General features: G+C 33.1%; 2 protein-coding genes across 2 annotated transcripts in view; both read left to right on the plus strand.

Annotated features, from left to right (window-relative positions):
* LOC142984784 (uncharacterized) overlaps positions 1-24,985 on the plus strand; it is a 391,275-nt gene that overhangs the window by 122,960 nt on the left and 243,330 nt on the right. The gene's annotated exons all lie outside the window — the stretch shown is intronic.
* Positions 5,404-24,985, plus strand: part of LOC142984921 (uncharacterized) — a 78,433-nt gene continuing 58,851 nt past the window's right edge. Inside the window, exon 1 of the mRNA XM_076132804.1 lies at positions 5,404-5,547. The gene's annotated coding sequence lies outside the window, so the exon portion shown is untranslated. The remainder of the gene's footprint in view (positions 5,548-24,985) is intronic.

Genomic DNA, 24,985 nt, shown 5'->3' on the forward strand with positions numbered 1-24,985 from the left:
GGATTCGTACCCGAGACAACACACCAATGACTTTCCAATTATGTGTGTATTAGAAATAATTATCACTTGTTCCAACGGTGAAGGAAAACATCGTGATGCAACCTTGCATGCCTGAGAGTTCTTTAGAACAGTTCTTGAAGGTATGCAAAGTCCCCAATTCGCAATTGGCCAGCGTGGTGGACTCAAGGCCTAACCCCACCCCTAATTCCGGGGGAGGGGGGGGAGTTAGCCATAGTCCACAATAATGGCCATGAGCGGGTTGGGGACTTTGCATGGTATCAAGAATATTTCAAACCTTGAGTGGAATAATTCAAATGAATTTATATCTAATATTTTCTATTATTAATTATATTATTATTATAAAAAAAGTTTGTCATTCAATATGTTAATATAAAAGGTATGCGCTTTTTGTGAAATTATTATAAATATTTATAGACTATACGTTTAACATGATAATAGTGATGTGATAGTTAATAATATTCGGCCTTCGTAGGATATAAATACTGTAACTATTTAGTAGGAATACGACCTTCCTTCTAACTTAAAATTATTATTAATCTGGATTTATGTGGCCTGGCTTTAAAATAAATTAATATCTATGTACTAAAATATTAATTCAACATTAACAATAACAACTGTCGACTTTAAGGGTCCAAATATTTGGCTTAACTTTTTACTCCCCAACGACTAACTTCGGTAGACTTAAAAGTAAATATTAAGTAATTTTGTTAAAGTGAAAATTAATTACTTGGTCCATATAGAATGGATTTTAAGGGTAATTTTAATTACTTTTTTTTGGTTTGTCGTATGGTTAGTGGCCAACCTATTGTGTCAAAGTTGTTCAAGCCCCCCGAAAGGCCTTTTACATTGCTTAACGACTGTTATCGTAGTAGATAACAGCTAGGACCGACTTTTTATGTGCCCTCCGAAGCACGGAGACGCTCAGCTCAAATACCACTATGCCCATCAATGGAATGACCGCGCCAACGGTTGCTTAACCCAAAGATCGTTTACAGATCGGCGAGAGCAACTGGCTACGGGTGCCTCGAATTTTACGTACTAAGATGTGTATTTTGTATCATGCATCCAAGTTGATACTAATAATATTAAAAAGGTCGGATATTTCAGAGGCCGAATTTTCTAAACGCCGAAAATTCTTAGCCGAATATTCAGCCACATCACTAGTGACAGTAGTCACAATAATATTATTTTACTTTTTTATATTGACATTAAAAATATCCTTTTTGTTTGATATTTTGATTATTGTGCATAAAATTCATGTTTATGTTTCATCAATGCAATTAATTAATAATTCTCGTTAGTAATAGGTGAAGCATTCATAGCCAGTTGTGCTCACCGGTCGGTAAACGATCTGTGGGTTAAGCAACTGTTAGCGCGGTGATTCTATAGATGGTTGACCGCATAGTGTTTGAACTGAGCGTCTCCGTGCTTCGGAGGGCACGTAAAAAGACGGTTCGGGTTGTTGTCGATTAAGATAACAGTCGTTAAGCCATGTCAAAGGCCTTTCGAGTTGCTTGAACAACTTTGACACTAGGTTGACCATATCTATACGATAGATAGATAAGTCATATTTTGTAGGATAAGGGGGGTTAAGGTCCAATGGTCAACAAAGAAATAACCCAGTACTATCCTTTGCGAGGGTCTCCTCCCTTGTTCGGGAGGAGGTCTTTGCCCAGCAGTGGGACATTTAAATTTATTTTAATTTAATATCCCACTACTGGGCAAGTATCTTTCCCCGAACGAGGGAGGGGTAAGGCCTTGAGTCCACCGCGTCAGCCAACTACGAGTTGGGGACTTTGCATGAATAATATGTTAAATAATTTTCATCACGATGTTTTCTCTATTTTACTTCACTTACTAAAAGTAATTAGTAACTAGCAGCCCATCCTAGCTTCGCACGGGCATAATATTATTATTCTATTATAATTATTTGTTAATTTTTTTACACCTTGGGTTACATTATTCAAATTTTAATAAGTATCCCTATTTTTTTTGAAAATGAAACATAGCCTATGTTATTCGGGAATAGCGAAGCTTGCCAACGGTGAAAGATTTTTAAATCGGTCCAGTAGTTTCGGAGCCTATTCAATGCAAACAAACAAATAAAAAATCAAACATTTCCTCTTTATAATATTAGTATAGATAACTCGGGAATAGTGTAGCTTGCCAACGGTGAAAGATTTTTTTAAATCGGCCCAGTAGTTTCGGAGCCTATTCAATGCAAACAAACAAACAAAAAATCAAAGATTTCCTCTTTATAATATTAGTATAGAAGTATAGATAGTATAGACAAGTGAACATTTCAAGACAGCTGATTAACTCGACCTCCGTCGCCCACGCGAGGATCCTGGTTCGAATCCCCAACAATGACTGTTATGTTAATGGCTGTCGTAAAATGTTATGTGTCATGATATGAGAAGATACTGCATCCGGAAGGAAAACTTGATCAATATAAATAACTATTATGAAGTAGTTAACCGTCGGTAAATTGTGCGAATATTTCGCAGTAGTCTCGGGTTCGAATTCCGGGTAGGACCATAGGTACCACAATGGTTACACGAGACTTTTTTAGTAGTTTGTGTTGTCTTTGTTAAAAACCGAAACAAAAATTGCCCCTTTGGTGCATTGGCAGTGTATGCGACTGTCATGCGTCTGAAACCGGTAGAAGCTGTTATCTTATTTTCTAATTGATTAATAAATAGATAAAAGGGTTTAAGTTCGACTATATTCAAGAAATCTTTTGTCGATGTCGCGGGCAGCAGCTGGCAATTTTAAGTGCTAATCTAGGTTATTAACTACCCGTGTGCCAATTTTCATCAAAATAAATTCTGTAGTTTTTGCATAAACTACTAGAGGCCGCCCGCGACTTCGTCCGTGTGGAAACCCTTCCCGTGTTAATCCCGATCCCTCAGGAACACCGGTATAGAAAGCATGAATTATTCTAGGTACCTAGCTTCAGCTACCTACATACCAAATTTCATCGTAATCGGTTGAGGAGTATTTGCGTGAAAGAGTAACAAACATCCACACATAAATATACTCACAAACTTTCGCATTTATAATATTAGTAAGATCTTGTTATATAACACTATATACAAATACATTGACTGTCACGTGCATATGTTTTGACTGCACGTGCAATGGAAAGCGACCACCCGGTGGGTTCGAATCCTGGTTGAAGCAACAATGTATGATTTACTGAGCTTTTAATGTGTATATGTTGTTTGTATGTTTGTAAAATTCTTTGTTATTCAAACTTTTTTAAGCCAAGTCTGTCCCACTGCTGGGCATGGGTTTTCTACTAAACAAGGGGACACTTAGACCAATATTTCGTTACGCTGGTCAAATGGTGGCTGGGGACTTTTTGTTGCATCAAAAAAACAAATAAATGTTTATCAGTGGATAACTCCACACGGTCATTTGATTCCAAACTAAGCAGAACCTGTGCTTTGGTAATCAAATAACTGATAAACATCTTATATACTTCTAAATACATACCTACTTATAAAGATACATTAACAACCAACCTCAGAAATCCTCATCCTATAAATATTTGTCCGGGTGGGATTCAAACCTACCACTACACGCGGTGCTATTACGGCGAGGCGACCACGTTAACTACTGCGCCAATCAAGCAGTTTTAAAACTCAAGTTTGTAATGCTTTCACTGATAAAAAGATACACCGACTTTCATGAAATCTAAATTATGACATTTTAAGTACAAATAAGAGAGACATTTTTCAAAATTTATTCCAAATAATCATTCCACATGGACGAAGTCGCGGGCCAAAGCTAGTATATAAAGGAGCTGTAAGCGGCAGATTACTATCTCCAAAGTCCTTTTGTCAAATGACACAAGTGATGCAATAGAGATGTAATACCTTGTCATATTATTATACTTGAACTGCTAGTCGTAGGTTTGATTCCCACACAAATATTGTGACCTACAGAAAGGTCTAAACTTACTTACTCAACTTAATTTCAAGTTGTACATTATCCTATGATAAGAAGTAATTGTCACTTGTTCTAACGGTAAAGGAAAACATCGCGATGAAACCTTGCATGCCTGAGAGTTCTTTAACATAGTTTTTAAAGGAATTAAAAGTCCCTGCACTTGGCCAGCGTGATTCACTCAAGGTCTGACCCTCCCCTCCTCCCTCTTTCCGAGAAGATACCCTTGCCCAGCAATGGGGCAATAATTAATTCTGTTATTTACAATATCATGATTATTTTCTATTTAAGTACATATCTTTTTTTGATGGAATGTTTGTACGGGATGTTAGTTATTGAAATACTATTATTGAGCAACATTGAACTTTTAGATTGGTCTAGAAAATATTAAACATGAATCTAAGATTCATATTATTATATTTAAATTAGGTTACGTTTTATTTTCTATTTAATAGGTCACTCTAATTATTAAGAAATCAAAATTATTCGTACATTACAAATCTATAATTGCATTAGAATCATTCTAAAATAATATCAAAGTATACAAAATAGTCCTTGCTAATATATTATGCAAAAGTAACTCTGACTGTTTGTCTGTTACTCTTTTATGACGAAACTAATAAACCAATTAATTGTTTAACAAATACATTAGTTCATGTTGTTAGAGTAATAAACATAGATCATAAGACTCCAGTTACCTATAAATATTTATACATACATAATATCACTTATTGCCCGACCAAGGAATAGCATAGATATTGATGCTTTATGGGAATCGAATCCGCGAACCCTCAGTGTAAAGCTAACCGTGACCGAAATTACAGCAAAAGCAAACTGGATCGATATCAATTAATATTGACAATATATCCTTAAACTTATTATCACTAATACAAATTATAATAACTAAATAAAGATTTCCTGTCCCACTGTTGGGCATCCCAGGTCATCTTTGTATGAGAATGATAGTCACTTACCCTGTTCAAACTGTTATAACAGCGTAAGTTAAGGACTTACACAAAAAATACAAAAAACAAACTAAAATCGTTATTATTTTCGCAAAAAATTGGCAACAATCACATAAAATGGTTAATTTTCTTTAATAAATCTACTAATTTTTAAAGAATAATTTAATTTCAAATACAAAATTTCACAACTATTTCAAACAAATACACAAAATAACACGAAACACAACACGAACTTTAAAACTATCATTTTCCACATAAAAAGTTAATCCACATAAAAATATTTTATTAATTTCACTATTGTAATACTAAATCACTACAAAAAAGTGGATAATCTATCCCAACAAAAAATAAAAAAACCCCTTTTAAAACTTAAAATTTTGAAAAGCCAATGATTCAGCCACGCGAGGTCATGCCTTATTTCATAAACTATTCTATATAAGAGTCGTTTCGACGAAGACAGCGGTTGTTACTGCCCATCGCATAGCCGTGACGTTTGCCTCAAGAAAAAGGCTTTAAAAAATCCAGTGTAGTATTTAGTTGGACATCTCTCGTGTACAGTTTCAGTGTGTAGTGACAGTCTGTGTAGAGTGGTTGGCGTGAATATATTCATGTGAGTCTTTTTTTTAATTAAAATAAAAATATTTTTTTTTTGAAACAGTCTTGTGTTCGGTGAGCGCGTTGATGTCTTTTGTTTGATTTTTTTGGTGCTTTTTCGTAAATTTAGGGTAGTTTAACAAAATATTTTTTGGAAATTTTAAAAGTGATTTTGATTGAAATTTTTAAATAATTTATATCATATGATAGTTTGTGCATTTAAAATATTAGTTTTTTTGTTTAAAATGATATGGATTCAGTGGTTTTCTATACATAATAAACGTATAACAATAATTTATGTTAAAAATAATCATAATAATGTCCAAGTGAATTATAAAATGCGTTTTTAATAAATTCATGAATTAAAATTTATTTTCACGCTCATTAGCAGTTGCACAATATTGAAATAAGACGTTGAATATTTAATAATTATTAAATAACAATATTAACATGAATTTGTTATGAAATTAAAAATAAATAAATAATGGAAAACAATATTAATAATACATTTATTTAAATACTTTTACGATATATGATGAAATGTAAAAATAATTAAGATTTACATTTTTATTGAAATACTATTGCTTTTAAAAGTCTTTAAAAAAATAATACTAGCAAATAATAACTATATTTTTTTATACGTTAAAGGTTAAAATAATATCCCGTTATCACGTCTCGAACAATTTAAAAAAGAAGGGTAGGCAGACATATTATTTTCAATACTAAATACAAAAATATTATAATTATTGAAATAAAAACCATTATTTTATACTCAACAATATAAATAAAATCGTTTCTTAAATATTTAAATATTTTTTAAACAAGTACTTAACCTATATCGTCCCCTTAAAGGACTAAGGTCATAAGTAACAAAAAATAAAAATAAAACTTAAAATACTAACACAATTCTACATAGTAAATAAGAACAAAGTTCTTTATAACATACATACAATTAAAACAAAATGAACTATTATGTAAATTGGGTATTTCCATGCGAAACTTAAGAAAAACGGACATTGTATATTTTACTTCATAATAATAGTATTATTTGCTTATTATTTACATACATACAAATTATTACGACTTGTATTTTAAGAGGTAGGCAGAAGTCCCTCCTATGTATTCCCCTCCCTCGTTTGGGAGGAGACCCTTGCCGTGCAGTGGGACAGTAATAAGTTTAACCCGGGAGCACTCGCGCCTTTAAAACTTACACGACCACTCGCGCATAGAGCATTTTGCTCACGTTTACAAATAACCAAAAAATACACAATTTATAGTATTTTTATATATTTTACTGCTTAATTATAATAAAAAGAAAGTGTTAATCAAATTAAATATTTATTTTTAATATTTAACATTAGTTATACTATAATATTTGAATTACAAAAACAGGAACTAAATTGGCATTTCTTAAGTGCACTTTGGGTATAAACTAAAAAAAATAAACTTTTATCCAAAAAATTAAGGAGTTAACAATAAATCATTTATGCTCATCAAATGCACGAGCTTTACACATGTCACACTAAGTAAAAGCATGTTCAGTGCATATTTTTTTTTACATGTAATGCATGTCTTTTTTCTCGAGCTATTTTTACGCCATGGACAGATCCCGCAGATCGCACACCGTCAGGTTTCATATCCTCCGAAAAGCCAGGTTCATTTGTGAATCTTTTGATAATTTGTTGAAGAGGATGAGAAAGATGACTGCTCAGTATCAGTGTTGTGATCGCTGTGCTCACTCTCTCCATCACTTTCAATAAATTAGTTGTTTTTCGATCTATCTGTAAAAAATATATGATATTTGTATGTAAACTGCTTAATAAACTCATTTTTCACCAGTATTTAACAATAAAATAAAAATAAAGACTTTAAATAAGGTATAATACTGTAAGGAAAAAAAAAAGGTACTAAAAATTAGTACTTACGCTGTTAAGGCCCATTTAGACGGGGAGAGTTTCTCGTACGGTTCCGAGCGAGAAACTATACGCTACTATCACAAGCAATAATCGCCATAACACAATCGTATCAAAATGTTTACATACAGGCAAGAACTAAAATCTCGCCTACGATAATGTCATACGAGATTCGCCTATGACTTATCGCTAGGCGATAATTGCCTATGTTGGTTTACACAACGAAGGTGTAGTAAGCAGATTGTTGCTTACGAGAATCTCAACTTGTATAAACACGATCTCGTGTGACATATTTTCAAGTTGATACGAGTATCGTACAAATCAGTTTGAATCGTTTTTAGTGCGAGATTTGTCATTCGAGTTTAGTGATCCGATGCATTTTCGAGAACTGATAGCGACACACAGTGGTGGAATTCAAGCATGCAAGATGACTTTCCAAATGATTCAACGAATGCACAATAATTATATTTATTCCAAATATCTCTATATTAAGTTGATTTATTATAAGCTAATTGCCATTTATTTGTTTTGTAATCTACCTTATTAAAGCAAGGCTGATTTTGAATAAATACTTAGATAATCTTTTGATAGTTAAGTGATTTTGAAATTAATCGTGTTTCATTCATACCTTAATGAAATCCTCCAATGCTATGTAAATAGCTTGCAGAACTTAACTTATGGTACACCTATATACTTACTATAAATATTCCTGATAATGTTTGAAATGAATCTTCTGTAGCCAAATATTTTAAAGTTATTTCCAATTTTGTACGAGCGGGTATAGCTTGACGCATATTTGTATCACTTTTTTGTATAGATGGTCCAATTTCTTGAAGTAGATATATGAGTTGAGTTTTCGTAACCCGAAATATATTTTTGAATGTCTCTTCATCTTTCAATTGTAATTCAAGGCACAACATGTTAGATGCTCCCAAATCATTTCTTCTAGCTATCCATTTTCTAACCCAACGCCTTTTCTTCTTTTTCCGTTAACCTTATTCTTGCCTTAGAAGAGCAGATATAATTAAAACACCATCGCGCACTGCACTCATAGTAGCAACTGGCATAAAATCTCGAAATACGATTATTGCTTTGAAATTATGTTTACACGGACATAACAATATTACATTGCAAGGCAATTCTCGCCCAAAGCAACGAGCGAGGAGAGCGAATGTTTAGACGAAAAAAATGTTTTATATTCTTTCGATAATCGTATCTTCGAGACGAGAAACTCTCTCCGTCTAAATGGGCCTTTAGTCGCGCGATGAGCAAAATGCCGCGCGACGAGACTCGCCGAGACAAACCACCTCTACTGACCGATGGATGCACACTAACATAAAAAAACCGTTATGCACGGGACGGGGGAAGTATAAAACTCAGCTATTGGGAAAATGACAATCGTAGACAAATAAATCAATAAATGTTGGGAATTTTAAATTCACCGTGAGGGAAATGCTCATAGCGCGTGTGCTCGCGGGTTAAAGAATCTTAAGTCACCCAACTCGCACTTGACTACTGTGTACTAACCCCTACCTCATTCTGGGAGAAGACACTTGCCCAGATGCCCAGCAGTGGGACAGCAGTTAAAATTATTTAGTTATCTTTTTCATAATTTGTCTGAGGATCTTTACAAACCTACAAATAACGAATACAGTCGGCAAACAAATCTAAAAGAATATTTTTTTATTTTTTGGTCGAGAATCGAACCTACATCCTTTACACATCACGACACAATTGACAACATCCTACAGATAAATTTGGTAACAAAACGGGATTCGAACCTAACACACCTTGACAAATAGCAACACAACCACATTCTTAAACATAATAAATTACCAAACTTAGTTAATTTACGGGAAAACCGGCTCATTAATTTTGTTAAGAAAACGGTATAAGTCTTAAAACTTGATTTTTGACGTCAATTCTTTTTGACTATAACCGATAATGATCTAACACATCGCTGGTTTAACATAATAAGTATATACATACATAATATCACGCCTTTAGAGTAGGCAGAGACCAAAGAACTTCACTTGGTACGATCCTTACAAACGTCCCTTGCTTCATTCACATCCATACATGTTGTCATACAGGACCGCCGGTTACGAGTACTAGCCACTTGTAACCATAATATATGTATTGATATAAAACCTTATTAGTTTTCCTCGTGGAGTAGAATTAAAAAGACTAGTCTATCCGGCTAACTGCGGGACTTTGCATCCCTACAAAAACGGTTTTAAAAAACCTTCAGGCATGCCAAAGAAATGGTGTTCTTTGGTCTCTGTCTATTCCTATGGAAAGAAGGCATGATTTTATGTATGTATGTATATATTCTATTATATATTTAATTCTTTCTGTATGACAAGATGTATGGATCTGAATGAAGCAAGGAAAGTTTGTAAGGATCGTACCAAGTGGCGTTTTCTAGTCCTCTGGAAGGTGTGATTTTATGTATGTATGTATGTATGTATGTTTGTATGTATGTATGGTCTAAAGCCTCGTGACTCAATACTACACGTGATGAATTTAAAACAGTTTTTTTTTGTTATATTATCTTGCAAATGAGCTTGTCCCGGATTTTGTGATTCTTTGATAAACAATCGAATTATTTCTGTGGTTTCTATTTACCTAACTTTTGATGGACGAAATGTTGATATTATTTGTTGTTTTTTTTATTTAGTAGGTAGCATTTTTGTAGAGAATAATATTTATTAAAATCGAACTATTTTAGATGATATTTTTTCTAATTAAATAATTTATGTTTTTGTTTTCTAAACTTGCTTTGATTTGTAAATTTTTTACGTCAAAAATACGCTATAAAAAGATAGAATTTTGTATATCTGAACAATCGTTTATTATATTTATTGCTTGCTATTGTACAAGCTTTGCTTAGTTTGGAATCAAATGACCGTGTGTGAGTTGTCCAATGATGTATTTTATTTTATTACTATCGCAATCAGAAAAATGTAATGAAATAGAAAATTTAGAAAGTTTACCACTTCTATTAACACGTAGGATTCTTTTTATTTAGAGAAATCTTTTCACACAGACGAAATCACGGACAGAAAAGTATAATAATTTCAAAGAAAATCTTGTCAACATTTTCAGTCTCAAATAGTGCTAAAACGCGTCAGGTTTTTTTAGAAAACTACGTCTAGATCCTAATTCATTCAAGGTCACTTACACAATGTATGGGCCCATACATTTCTCAAATATTTATCACTATACTTTTATAGTGAGTGATAATATGCAGTGAGGTTGTCGTTATGCAATTGAAATTCAGTATCAAATACCGGTAGGAAAATTGTTTGAATGAGATTTTAGTGAGAGTATTCTTAGATTACATACACACATGCCTGAAATACCGGAAGGTGTAAGTTGAGGTGCATGAAATACATCCAAGTTTTCCCATTATCGATGATAATCTCATGTAAAAGGAGGCGAGCTTATTGCCAAAGTTTTGACTACTAGTGGAAATAATTTCATTTATTTCTTTTTGTTTTCATTTATTATGGTAATTTTATTTAAGCCTGCCAGTAATTTTGTTTAAGCTAAGATTAAGTTTAAAATTCAATTCAGTAGTTTAACAACAAGTTCCCGGTTCCAAAACCGGGAACTTGTTGTTTTTAATTTTGATACTTTACCTTATCCCTACCTAATGCATTAGCAGACTACCCATCCATCTAGCATAACGTACCATTAATTAATTACCAAATACAGTCGTTCCTGAAATACCATCCCACATACAAACAAACTTAAACTCTTACTATAATACCAGTAAACAAACTATTGTTTATCAAATAAACCTGCAGGCTATATTGTAAATAATTACAAATCTGTACATATGACAGGTGAATAATCGAACCCACTAATCACGATGGCCGTGACATTCATCAACAAACCATCCCAGACTTATGAGACCTTGTTTATGTTTTGACAGATCATAGAGAAATAATAGATTTTTTTATTTTATTTGTATCTTTTGCCCGCTACTTTGTACTTGAAAAGATTTCCCGTGGAAGTATATGTGTTAATCTAGGATATAAATTATTTTTGTACTCATGTACTGGTAAAATGGGATACTTTAAAATGAAAAGAAACGGGCACGTTTGAGGTCAATTATTCTATTTGAAATGCTACAATTTTATTTATACTAAATGTACCAAGAACCAGAAAACTTAACTTGCCGCTTTCTTTTTATGCGAGCTATTCAGTTATTTCTAGCTATCAAATTGACCCAATTTTTTTCTAAAGATATCCTATTTTTAATTTTCATTTTAATTTCTTATGTAGTTATTGTGTAAGTAACTAACTTAAAACGCTTTTCGTCTCAGAAGACAGTTGAAAGAAAATAAAAATACTACTACTTATTTTAAGAATTAAAAGTCGTTACATGATATGATGTAAATTTAGATCATTAAAAAACAAGTTTTACTAAAAGAATATAAATAAAAATGCTTTCGTTTTTTATGCATTTTAGTAAATGCATACCTAGAAATTCATTTTTTATTTTTCTCTTTCAAAACATATATTTAATAATATTTATGTTTATCTTAATTATAATATATTAATTAAATATTATGCTACTACGCTGCAATATATGAGATTTCTTCTAGAAAAAGTATATATATTTTTTAAGTTAATGCAAATTCTGCCATTCAAGAAAGGTACGGTCTTCTCCCTAAAAATATTGTGTGTTATAGGCCTTAAATTCTAGTCCAAGGACTGTGCATACCTTCAAGAACTGTTTTAAAGAACTCTCAGGCATGCAAGGTTGCAGCACGATGTTTTCCTTCACCGTTAGAACAAGTGATAATTATTTCTAATACACACATCACTTGAATAAGTAACTTCAAACCTTCAGATAGCGAATGTTTATGCTATCCGGTAAATAGTGGAAGTGATAGATAAATAATGACAGTAATTAATTTAACTATTACATTAATAAATATCACACGTACTGTAGATAACTAAATCTTGTCCAACTTGTTATTCCTTGTAGTTAATTAAATACTATTTATACAAATCAAATAAAATTCTTTACATACTTGTGAGCTAAAAATAAATGTATTACTCATACTTTGTAGTGGTGTTTAAAACTTGGACATTAAAAAACAATAATAAAAAGCAAATAATAATTTAATGATCACTTGTTCTAACGGTGAAGGAAAACATCGTGATGAAACCTTGCATGCCTGAGAGTTCTTTAACACATTTCTCTTCACATTTGCCGAGACTCAGATCTTCTTTTTAGTAATATAAATTTACGTCCACCGAGCTGGGCAAATGGGCAATTTAATGTTAAATGTATGGAGACTTTGCATCTTTTCATGTTTTTATCTACTAGCTTAACCGTTCAAAGATTCATTACTTATTTTCACCACTTAAAGAATTATTTAAAAAATATGATCTACATTTGAACCCGGTTTTCTCGGTGAAGAGTGAAGCTAATTTCCATCAAAATCGGTACAGCGATTTAGCCATAAATTCGTGACAAGCAACGTTTATATATTTACTAGCTGACCCAGCAAACGTTGTTTTTCCATAAAAAAAAATAAAATAGTGTCACTGAGGGGTATGAAAAATAAATGTTGGCCGATTCTCAGACCTCTCAATATGCTCACAAAATTTCATGAGAATCGGTCAAGCCGTTTCGGAGTATGGCATCGAAAACTGTGACGCGAGAATTTTATATATTAGATAAAATCGTAGTTAAATAAAAGACTTAAGATTATTAATTAGCTAATCATGTTTGCGTATTCTCTGCTCATTCCCAAAGGCACGAGGCGCGGTGTTATGTTTGTATGATATCATACATTCAAATTTTAAGTCAATAGTAGTCTTGTAAAACAAGAAATGCAAATAATTTTTATATTTGCATTGATTTATTATTTAGTTAAATGAATTGACATTTTCCAATTTTATTTTTCGTGTTATGACATTTTGAAAGTTGCAGTTTTATAAAAGTGATAGTTTTGTTTTAAGATACAACATTTTATTAACCAGTCAAATTAGGCACTCTTTAAATTACTAAAATGATTTTTGGTAACGAAATGACGTCACTAGTTTAGTATTTTAGTCGGGATCTAATAAGAGATTAATAATTTGTTGCGTTCTTTAATATTTTTAATATTATAAAGATAATAAGATAGGATATAAGAAGACAAAGCCGCGATTAAAATCTAGTTATACTGAAAATTATAATTGCAAAAGTGTGTATGTATGTTTGTTACTCTGTCACGTAAAAACTACTGAACAGATTTCAATGAAACTTGGTACACAGGTAATTTATAACATAGTTTAACACAAAATTAGGCGCCCATAGCCAGTTGCGCTCACCGGTCGGTTAACGATCTGTGGGTTAAGCAACCCTTGGCACGGTCACTCCATAGATGGATGACCGCATAGTGGTATCTGAACTGGGCGTCTCCGAGCTTCGGAGGGTACGTAAAAAGTCGGTCCTGGTTGTTATCTACTACGATAACAGTCGTTAATCCATGTCAAACCCTCGGGCGGCTTGAACAACTTTGATACTAGGTTGACGACTAACCATACGATAAGAAGAAGAAACAAAATTTACTTTATATCTCAAGGAATAGCGAACAAAGCTCGATCAGAAGTTATTCTTACACTAGCTGACCTGTGCAACTTCGCTTGCGTCACATTAGAGGGAATGGGTGAATTTTTTCCCCGTTTTCGTAACATTTTTTACTGGTACTCTGCTCCTATTGGTCGTAGCGTAATGATATCTAACCTTCCTCGCCAAATGGGCTATCTAACACTGAAATAATTTTTCAAATTGTACCAGTAGTTCCTGAGATTAGCGCGTTCAAACAAACAAACAAACTCCTCAGCTTTATAATATTAGTATAGAAACATTATAAAGCTGAAGAGTTTGTTTGTTTGTTTGTTTGAACGCGCAAATCTCAGAAACTACCAGTCCGATTTGAAAAATTCTTTCAGTGTTAGTTAGTCTATTTATCGAGGAAGGCTATAGGCTATATATCATTACGCTACGACCAATAGGAGCAGAGTAGCAATAAAAAATGTCACAATAACGGGAAAAAAATTGGCCCATTCTCTCTTATGTAGCTACTAGTAGCTTCTACTACTACTACTAGCTGACCCGCGCAAGCGAAGTTGCGCGGGTCAGCTAGTATTTAATAAGTAGCGAACAAAGCCACGATCAGAAGCTATTCTTATATAAAATGATGGTATTTGTCACTTCGGAATGCGTATTACGTAACACCCGGATGTTCAAACTAATATGTTAATACGTACATCTTAGATTGTATTATGTATTTAGGATTCGACATACTTATTGATAGATATATACTAGATTTTTAGTGTTTATTATGTTTAATACTAAATTTTGGTGGTATATTGGTTTAAAATAAAGTTAAGAGTATTTTTTTTCTAGAGTTTTTAATCCCAATAAATATTTTTGTATGTTTGTTACTTTTGAACGCAAAAACCGCTGATTAGATTTTCATGAAATTTGGCAGACAGGTAGTTTTTTAACCTAAGTAACACACAAAATATTTTTTGACAGATACACCATTTACGAATAAGGTACACTGTCATTTTGCTAAAACATTATTTACATCGCTACAGTCACGCATACATACTATCACGCCCGTATACGCAAAGGAATAATCTATACTAATATTATAAAGCTGAAGAGTTTGTTTGTTTGTATGTTTGAACGCGTTAATCTTAGTAACTACTGGTCCGATTTGAAAAATTATTTCAGTGTTAGATAGTCCATTTATCGAGGAAGGCTATAGGCTATATTTCATCACGCTACGACCAATAGGAGCGAAGTAGCAACGAAAAATGATACAAAAATGGGGAAATTTTGACCCATTCTCTCTTATGTGACGCAAGCAAAGTTGCGCGTCTGTAATATACCCACTCTTCACCATTGATAAAGTTAGTCCCATAAAACATGGGACATACCTATCGCCATATACCGGGCACGTTACCAAACTCCAGGCTAAGTATTGAGACACATTATAATATAAATTACAAGAAAATACCGATAGCAGTTTGTCCAACCCGGGAATCGAACCCGAGACCTCATGTTCAACAGTCAGATACACTACCGACCACGCCACAAAGGCATTAATAATAATATCATTTAATTTTATATTTCCAAAGCAAAACTATTCAAGTATCAAAACACTTTAGAATAGCGTTCATAATATATATCTATCTCACTCTAACACACGATGTAGAAAAGGACAGAGTGCACGCACTTTGACCCGACCTTTACCTAAATTATTTGATACTTGGTCATCGTCACAATTTTAATATTATCAATACATAATGAGGAACTTTATATATTCTTAATATATTAATATTAAATTACCAATATTATATTAATCGTTAGCTCGTGGCGTTAACAACAGCCGCGCGGATCGATCTCTGAGGTTAAGCTACGCTTGCCAAAGTTGTTCTGTGGATGGATGACCATTTTATTCGTGTTTCGGAAGGCACGTTAAATTGTGGGTCCCGGCTGTCATTTTCGAAGATCTTTGACAGTCGTTAACAGAAGTCAGAAGCTTGGAAGTCTGATAACCAGTCTTACTGAGGGGTATCGTGTTATAACCCAGGTGACTGGGTTGTGGAGGTCCGATAGACAGTCGCTCCATGTAAAATACTGGTATTTAGCAGCATCCGGTGAGACTGGAAGCTGCCTTCAACATAGACCGGTAGATTAGCGACTAATCTCAAATATCAAAACGGCCACCCATCTTTATAAAACGCGTGGTAACCGTTGATTAAAGTTTCAACTTACACACCAAGTTAACTTTATTGATATTTAAAATATCGCACTTTAAAGCCAAGGATGTGCTTGTCTTTAAAACCGGTATTATTATCACATGACCGAAGCAACGCGTAACACTAGTGTCAATTTATACTTTCAAAATAAGTTGTGCAACGACCGGATCCGTGTGGATGGCTTGTATGCAATGTATTTTGTGATTTAAAACTTTTTATGGTGAATCTGTTGAACATTTTTATTTACCAACAAAAATGCAACAGGAATGAATAGATTCGAAGTAGCTAACTTTGTGTCTGAATCGAACCCACGACCAAATATGCAATTAATAAAAAAATAAACATTATAAATATGCAATATCTTTCTCTTTTCTCTTTTAAAAAGACAACTCCCACACTAAGAATTGCTCTTGTGTCGCGGGGACTTTTACAAACATACAAACAACGGACACAAAGCACAATCAGACCCGAAACAATTATTTGTGGATCGCACAAATAATTGTTCCGTGTGGGATTTGAACCCACGACGCAGTGGTGCTGGCGTGATGACCTAAACCACTGCGCCACGGAGGCAGTCAAAAATATCAGCCTATATTTATATACAGTAGTACACTCGCTTTTGTATATAACTGGCGGATTCGCAGGCTTATGCAGGCTTGCCTGAATGCTACAGAAACTTTCTTTTCTGGAAATAGGTACAACAAAAGTCAAAAATGCTTATCAAAAGCTTTCACGACAAATCTATTGGTCAACTTTTTTTTTTTTTTAATAACCCATATCTGTCCCACTGCAGGGCAAGGGTCTCCTCCCAAACGAGGGGGAGGGGTTAGGCCTTGAGTCCATCACACTGGCCAAGTGCGGGTTGGGGACTTTGCATGCCCTCAATAAATGTATTAAACAAATTTTAAGCATGCAAGGTTTCCTCACGATGTTTTCCTTCACCGTTAGAGCAAGTGATAATTATTTCTAATACACATATAACTTCGAAAAGTCATTGGTGTGTTGCCACGGATTCGAACCTGCGACCACTTGCGTGAAAGGTGCCAACTTAACTACCTATTGGTCAACTAAATACCTTTTAAATCAACTCGAACGACTTTCTACAAATTAATCTTTTAGTCTAATAGTAACTAATGCTTTGTATAGTTACAGTAGTCTTAAATAAGAACCATTGAGGATAGATTTTGGACTAGAGAAAGTAGTAAAAACCAAAGTCTATACTAATAAATCGTGGTTAAAATGGTCATTTTACGTCTAGACCTATGCTACAAGTTCGAGACTTGCATGAGACAAATATTTTGGGCATGAGTTCAATACCCACTTGATTTTTTTATTTACTTTTATCGTATGGTTAGTGGTCAACTTAGTGTCAAAGTCGTTCAAGCCGCCTGCCTTTGATAGGGCTTAACGACTGATATATTAACCAACAACAACTGGTACTGACTTTAAGTTTCCTCCGAAGCACGGAGACGCTATGATAAATACCACTATATGGTCACCCATCTATAGAATGACCGTGCCAGGGTCGCTTATCCTACTGATCATGTACCGACCGGTGAGGGCAACTGCCAAAAACTCCATAGCTCATTGCACTCTAAAAATGGCAAAGCCGATACATTTTCGTATATAACAGCGAGGGTTCGTATATACATATATATTATTATGTACAAAAATCCTTCTTATGAACACAGGGATTATATCCTTACACGTAAACAATATATTATACCACAAGACAATCTGACCTATATTAAAATTATTATTGTTTTTTCACCATTTTGGGCTTAGCAACCGTCCCACACGACCAGTGACCTCAAAATCCCACATAATAAATATTATAATAAACATATAATATAATATTATAAATCATAAAATTATTATCGATATGTCATCCGCCATATTTTATAAAATATTTTTATAAATTTATTGTTCTGTATATTTCCGTTATCATAAAAGGATGATGGTATTTTATAATTTAGTAGATCTTAGGATTTACCTTTTTGTGTTTAGTATAGCCCGACAACTTAGTAGTCAGCTCGTGACCACGGTCGTTGTAATGCGATCGAAACGTCGGGTGAACATATAAGGTATTCTAACCTTTAATGTTCAATCGCGATTAAGACCCGTTACATTATAATATTATGTGTACAAGTCGCGACAGTTTAAAATCGTTAACTTAGTAGAAAGCCTTGAATGCCCGATTCACGTAGATTATACTAAAAAATAAAAATACATAGGTACTTACTTTTGGAAGAATTTTTTAGGTTAATTGTACAATATTTCGTCCCCTTTTTAGTATTTAAAGACTGATTTTCAATGAAACAAGTAGTTTTAGTTTAAGCTTATGCCTAAAACTATCTTCACGTTAAATTTTATGAAAATCAGTTCAGCGGTTGAGTTGTGGTAGGGTTACTAACAAACAAACACTTTTCCTTTTGCGAGTAGTTAAGGAGTAAATCAAATCTTTTAGACTCATATCAGAAATTGCAATGCATCACGTATGTACCTATTTGAATTTCAAATATAAAAAACTACTATCTTTACATTGCTTTCTCTCTTAGATTATTGTGATTAACACGTTACGTCAAAGCAGCAATGTACTGAAAAGTGACCTTTAGTTTGCCATAGTTGTCAACTGAGATACGTGATAAGCCGCTGTACTTGTAAACATATTTTCACGTTATCTATACCATTCTATACTAATATTATAAAGCTGAAGAGTTTGTTTGTTTGAATGCGTTAATCTCAAGAACTACTTGTCCGATTTGAAAAATTCTTTCAGTGTTAGATAGCCCATTTATTAAGGAAGGCTATATATCATCACGCTGCGACCAATAGGAGCAGAGTACCAGTAAAAAATGTTACAAAAACGGGCAGAATTATGACCTATTCTCTCTTATGTGACGCAAGCGAAGTTGCGCGGGTCAGCTAGTGTATTACATATATTGTTTCAATATATGATTCATTAAGTTATTATTTAAACTAACAAAAATAGTATGACGATTATTGTTATCAAAAATTGCCGCGATCTTCTTTAAGCAAAACAATATCTACCGGGTTGGCAAGCAATAAAAAATCACGTGTTTTACAATGCGACTTAATATCATTAATCTTTCAAAAAGAAGGTGTTATGAACTAGTTATGTAAATAGTATCGTGATCATTTCAGAAACATGTCAAACCGGGCAATAATAAAAACATATAATAATACATATATATAAACGAAATTTATTATATATTGTCTGACTTTTGTAACCTTTTGCCATTAAACTTTCATTCCAAGTTGATATTTTAAATTCTAGTTGTTGCTACGGAATTATTATTGCATTTAAGATAATAAAATAGATTTTTAATATTGATTTTTATATTTAAGGTCTTTCTGACCTGCGCTTTTAACCTTAAATAAATGATTATTTATTTTATTTGATAAACAGTTAGTGGTCAACATAGTGTCAAAGTTGTTCAAAGGCCTTTGACACGGCTTAACGACTGTTATCTTAAACAACAACTGTAACTTGTAGCTCGATTCTCTACAACTATCGACTACCGACAACCGACCTGTCATCGAGAAATATTGTATGAAAATCTGATCAGCGCCTCTGACGGGCGTCGTAGGAAATATTTTGGCAGTACATTCTAATTGTCAAAATGTCGATACTTGACAGTACCGACTGTACAGAATGGCGCTATTTAAACACGGAGACGCTTATCTCAGTAGCGCGATTCTCTACAGTCAGCACTATCGAGTATCGAGGGTTTGACATTAAAATGTATTGCAAAAATAGTTCCTACGGCGTCTGCTAGAGGCGCTGATCAGATTTTCATACAAAATTTCTCGATGACGGGTTGGTTATCGGTAGTCGATAGTGGAAGAGAATTGCGTTACAGATACCACTAAGTGTCTATCTTTGTAAAGTCCGATTCAAAGGTTACTTAACTCACTGATCGTTTTCCGACCGGTGAACGCAACTGGCTATAAGACTCTTATACATGTGATACACGTGGAAAATGAATATAAAGAATATTAAATTAATGTTTTTCTTATTGCGTGTCTTATAGTGCATTCACACGGCGATTATTTTTTATGGAACAACTTAAATAAATATGCTAACATTTGATGACATTCTTCAAGGTTTGCGAACATGTTTTTGTCAATATCTCTCTGCTTTTCGGACCTCCACAACCCAGTTACCTGGGTTATAACACGATACTTAGTAAGACTGGTTGTCAGACTTTCAAGCTTCTGACTACTGTTAACGACTGTCAAAGATCTTTGAATATGACAGCTAGTACCCACAATTTAACGTGCCTTCCGAAACACGTACGCAAAATAAATGGCGTATACTCAAAAGCCTTGATTTTGCATCGTATTTGTCATTCATAGGACAATACCGACCTTATGACCATAAATTGGGCAACAGTCACACGTTTTAAAACATATTAGAGCAATAAAACTCCAATGCTTTTAGAAACATTTTATTATATTGTATAAATTATCATAATATGAAACTTGGAAACAATGATTTTATTTATATGGCGATTGCACAATATTAGAATAGTCTATTATTTTTTATATTAAATTATATTAGGCCTTGTGTATTTCACAAATTAGTAGACTATATTTTTCTCACAAAGATTGTCACTTGCTATAACGGTGAAGGAAAACATCGTGACGAAATCTTGTGAGCCTGAGAGTTGTTTAACACAGTTCTTGAGGTAATGTCTCCAATATATGTATATGTGGCTAGCGTGGTGGACTAATTACTAGTCCTCAAAATCTATTAAATCCAACGAGTTATTTTAAAAGAAATGCATAATCAGACTAAGAAACAAAAACATATTTTTCTACCCTTAATTATTTTCGTAGTAATATTACCTAGTGGGATTTTAAAATCTTATTATCCCACTAATATTTTTGAAATAAATTTGGCACACATGCAGCTCATAACCTGGATACTTGGATTGGACAGAACGTAGTAATTTTCATAATAATTAAAAATTAAATTTCAGTGGACAACTCACACACAGTCATTTAATTCCAAACTAAGCAGAGCTTGTACTATGGCAACTAAATAACTGATAAACATACTTATATACTTCTAAATACATACTTATATAGATAAATTAACTACCAAAAAAATACAATAATAATAATGAATTGTTTTACCACAAAAATAATAAATTTTGAACGAAATATAATACCATCAAAATCAAGTAGTTATACAATAACTCATCTCATAAACTTATAATCTATACTTTTTATGTTTAAAACTGATTATAATCATCGCTACCGAAATACCACGTTCTAGTAAAACGTGATACTTTATAAATTAACATAAATATGATATGATAGAGTTATTATAACACGCGTTAATGCATGAGGAACTTTTCATTACGCAGTGGTTTAGTAGTAAAAACTTAATTGTTTATTGAATTAAAGTGGCAGCTAAACTACTTTGAAACTTTCATGTTACATATCTATACTAATATTATAAAGCTGAAGAGTTTGTTTGTTTGAACGCGCTAAGCTCAGGAACTACGGGTCCGATTTGAGAAATTCTTTCAGTGTTAGATAGTCCGTTTAATGAGGAAGGTTATAGGCTATATATCATCACGCTTCGACTAATAGGAGCAGAGGACCAGTAAAAAATGTAAAAAACCTAAGTTGTGCGAGTCAGCTAGTTAATTATAAAAGGACTTATTGCCGCTACTTCATTCGCGTGGTTTGTTAAGGCAGAATTTTCATACAAAATGTCATCTCCTATTTTATCCCCTTGGGGGTAGAATTGATCAAAATCCTTTCTTAGCAGATGTCTATGTCATAACATCTACCTGCATGCCAAATTTTAGCCCGATCCGTCCGGTGGTTTGGGCTGTGCGTTGATAGATCACTATGATCATTTGCGGTCAAAAGATCAAACAAAGGTTTGACTCTAATTAAATTAAAGCTTGCTTCAAATTACCCATCTATACAATCTCCGCGCTAAGGTTGCTTAACCCTTCTCTTTATAAAAGTGGTATAATAAGGTAATTACTGAATAAACTATCTCTAATTAGAAAAGCCAGGAAGTTGGTATTAATTAAAGAAATTAATTTGAACTTGAACAATACAATGTACGGAAAGACTTCAATTATAACAATAATTAGCCAATTAATTACATGCGAATGTTGATTACTTTGTGTAGAGTTCGATTCCCGGTAAATAAATATTTGAAAAAAAGTATAAGAATATTAAATTTTTTAAACATTTGTTTGTGTAGATTATGGATTATGTTAATTTTTTGTAATTAAAAGTACTTGACTGTTCTTCAAAAAATTACTTTGCATGGAAATTGAACCTGCATTCAATGTCTTGACAACCATTATTGACTAACTTATGCCTAAACCTGCGGCTACATCAATCTTGTTTGCTTACAACAAAATAGCTTAAATTCTCCCTTATCTATCACTAGACAAGATTTATCAAAATTGGTCCAGCAATTTAGCATGATAACAAAACAAACATACCGTATTATACATTTAAAAATAATAGTTATCATCAATCAAAAAGCGATTTGGGGTCAAGATCCTCTCAGAAATTCTTTAAAATTGTGATCAATCCTTTTATCGTGTATCTTATGGTTCCATAAAATATACCACATTATGAGTCAAGGACCATATTACCATAGTAACACCATAGAAACTGGTTATAACTGAAATATTTATGGTGATCGATGACATTGAGGTACCATCGTTTGAATAAGTTAAATGTTACATTTATAAAAGGTATTACGAAAATTGTATTTAACCAGTTTAGTTTTGGAATGGTAGTTTGTAACAAAGATTTCGGAATCCAATTTAAATGTGAATAAAAGGAAAATTTTGCTTCTACAATAGAATCGGGTGTAAAGAGAAAATTATTTTGATTTAAACTCACTCATAAAAAAAAATCTACCAAAATACGACAAAGCAAAGAAAAAACAATTTGAGACTTCATTTTAGAAAAAAAAACCGTTTGCTATTTTACTTATTTAACGTAAAAACATAAAAAAAAGAAATGGTGTTTTGTCCATACTAAGATCAACTTGTAAAAAAAAATTCTTTGCCAATTTTTAATCTATTTAGTCTCTACTTAAAGGACCTTCTGTCTTAAGTTATTACGTATGTTATTATCATGCCAATTAAAAAAAAATACCTTTAAAACAAATAGATCGACTTGGCCATCGCATGATTTGATTATTAGTATGTATCACACTAGACAGCACGACGAGAAGTTAATGCTCCTGAAATGTTAATGGCGAATTTGTGTTTTCTTGCGATGACCAAGTCGATCTATTTGTTTTAAAGGTATTTTTTTTTAAATTGGCATGATAATAACATACGTAATAACTTAAGACAGAAGGTCCTTTAAGTAGAGACTAAATAGATTAATCGACTTGGTATTATACAGATCTCACAACTTTTTACGGCGAGACTTGAGGTTTTTACAGAATGTTTTTGATGGCATCTCACTTCTTTTTGTAGAGCGAACATAAGTCCAATTTGTATGGAAAGACGTTATATTTTTTCATAATTCAACATATTTTCCTATGGGAATGTTGTTCAGTTTCATGGGCTAAACACCCTTACCCACCCTTTACCCCCTCCCGTTATGCCTCATATAGTAGGTACCTATTAACACCTATTTATTTTATTTTCTACAGTAATAATAATTCTTTAACTGCAAATGTAACCTTGTAATCTTATACATTTATATGGGATTACAAAGTTATTGTTGCAGTTGGTGTATTTAGAAAACTGGACCGAAATTAGAAAATATTGGATTTTTCCCATGATTAAGACACTAAACCCTATTTGTATTCTAAATTTTAAGCTTCTAAGTCTGCTAGAAGTACCTTAGACTTTTGATGATCGGTGAGTCAGTGAGTCAGTGAATCAGTGAATCAGTGAGTGACAAAATTCAAAATTTTAACAAGTTGTCATTCTTAAACTACTGGTTCAAATTGACTGAAATTTTAAACATATCGTATTTATACAACGACTGATTAGTTGCTGAAAATCCAGGCTTCTTGTTTTATCCACAACGAAATTATAGGGGTGTCAAAAATAGCCCGAATTGCTTCGAGAAAAGGATGTTACGGCCGTGCCGCTTTTTTTTGCTCGACTTGCGGGGGCACTTCCGTGCCCCCAGATATAAATTGCATTCAAAAACAAAATAGTTATAGAAATTCAATAAAGATTTAATTTTCAAAAACCTTTTTGACGTCATCAATGTCACAATCTTCAATTTTTTTATTTTAAGTTAAAAATTTAATTTTATGTCGTGGTCGAACCTACTAGAATACAAGGCAATGACCTCCATGGTCACAGGTTCAAAGCCTGAGTCAATTATCATTAACCTATTGTCATTAATCCATTAAGAATTCGCAGTTTTCGCAAATGGTCTAAGGCCTTTAAAAGACCATTTATTTAAAGTCATTATAACTAATTGAATTTTGAAAACAGTGTGATGATGCAACTTTTAAAATATACCTAAAGATTTTTCCCTGGAAGACATTCACAAGAGCCACGCGGATCGATCTCTCAGGTTAAGCTACGCTTGCCTAGGTTGATCAGTGGATGGATGACCATACTATACATATCGAGCTTCTCCGTATTTCGGAAGGCACGTTAAATTGTGGGTCACGGCTGTCATTTTTAAAGATCTTTGACAGTTTTTAACAATAGTCAGAAGCTTGAAAGTTTGACAACCAGTCTTATTGAAGAGTATCGTGTTATAACC

Source organism: Anticarsia gemmatalis, chromosome 28, assembly GCF_050436995.1.
Source record: "Anticarsia gemmatalis isolate Benzon Research Colony breed Stoneville strain chromosome 28, ilAntGemm2 primary, whole genome shotgun sequence".
Classification (NCBI taxonomy): domain Eukaryota; kingdom Metazoa; phylum Arthropoda; class Insecta; order Lepidoptera; family Erebidae; genus Anticarsia; species Anticarsia gemmatalis.